This window comes from Aplysia californica, unplaced genomic scaffold, assembly GCF_000002075.1.
Source record: "Aplysia californica isolate F4 #8 unplaced genomic scaffold, AplCal3.0 scaffold00292, whole genome shotgun sequence".
NCBI classification, from domain to species: domain Eukaryota; kingdom Metazoa; phylum Mollusca; class Gastropoda; order Aplysiida; family Aplysiidae; genus Aplysia; species Aplysia californica.
Window position 1 is genome coordinate 135,595 of NW_004797562.1, and position 1,507 is coordinate 137,101.

Here is a 1,507-nt window from a genome sequence, read left to right on the forward strand (position 1 = left end):
AAAATAAAATTACTAAATAACTAAAGAAAATAAATTAAATTAAATTGGAAAAAAACAACAACAAAACAAAAAGCAAACCCAACAACAACAGCAACAACAAAAACACAGAAACAGAAACAAACGTTTTCCATCTTCAATTTTTTTTTTGTAGGCCTACTAGATTCGTGTCCTACTGGTTTTAGCAGTATCAAAAGAACGCACATTATCGGTCTCTTCAGCAATTTTTTTCTTTTAGCAATTGGCAGTTTAACTGGAGTGAAGAATTTTTTTTGTTGTTTTTTTGTTTTTTTGTTTTGCCAGAAGTAACAGGCCTGGGCGGTGAAATCAAAAGGTAATTATTTATATCAATACTTCTAAATTCTTTTTAAAATTCGTCAGTGTTAAAAAGGAAAGCAGGTCGGCCAGAATGGCGAATATTGAAAAAGAAATGCTTTAAAAAAATGATAAAATATTAAATTCACCATCCATAAATAAACAAATCAATAAATAAATAAAAATTACAAGTAGAGTCTAGGCCTATGCTTCAGAAGTGATTCGAACGCGCACGGAAGTTACCCAGTGCAGGAACAAAAAAAATAAAAATACATGTACATCTTTAAAAAAAAATTTAAAAAAAATATAAAAAAATAACCGCAAAATAGCTGTCAAGGGAAAAAAGTAAAAAAAATAACAAGAAAAAAAAATTGTCAGAAGTGGGATTCGAACCCACGCCCACATTCGTGGACCAGAACGCTCTATCCCACGCTATGCGAGAAGGTTATCAACCTTGAGTCTGGCGCCTTAGACCACTCGGCCATCCTGACATCCTGCCTGAACGGTTCAATGAAAGACAACATTCACCGACTCTCACAGGTTTCATGATGAACTTTGTATTTCTATAGTATGACCTTTGTAGCTTTTCATATTATAACAAATTAACACGTTTGTGCTGTCTATATCATCTTTTTGATAAAGTAACACAATTGAACGGGGTATTTCAAAATGGAAGTCGCTTGTCTTTGTGATGTACCGTTGTAAACAATTTATTTTAAGCAGTTGCGTCCCTTGGATATATATTTGTGCGCACCAAGGAGTTTACAACAGTACAAAGAAGCTGCTTTAATTCCTTATTTTAGATCTACATGTGTATTTTGTTTTGGATTCCTCAATTTATTCTTCCTCTGCTTCTTTTGAGAGAGGAAGAAGAGGGGTGAAATGAAAAAAAAAATAAAGAAGAGTTTTGTTTTTATTCCCCTGTGTTTAAAATAGATTCTCTCCATATCATATCTTGTTAATTCCAAGGGAAAATAATGACACCAGTGTCAGAAGGAATCGCCCGAGCATTTAGACCACCCAGCATGATCTCCCAGGGTATCGACATTTTGGCAGGAAACTGTTAATGTTTTATAATGTGTTTGGAGTGGCTGAAGTAAGGGTGCGGGGAGAGGGATGTTATCTGCTGAGAACGATGAGATCATTTCAAGCACAAATTTATAGATCTAGTCCGCTAAAAGAATACGAAAAAGGG

At 34.2% G+C, this 1,507-nt stretch overlaps 1 non-coding gene across 1 annotated transcript; it reads right to left on the reverse strand.

The window, feature by feature from the left end:
- Positions 1–684: 684 nt before the first annotated feature.
- On the reverse strand, positions 685–803 carry TRNAL-CAA. Its single transcript has 2 exons — positions 766–803; positions 685–730 (listed from the first exon to the last, which is right to left on the reverse strand). It is a non-coding gene; the product is annotated as a tRNA-Leu (tRNA).
- Between the last annotated feature and the right edge of the window lie 704 nt (positions 804–1,507).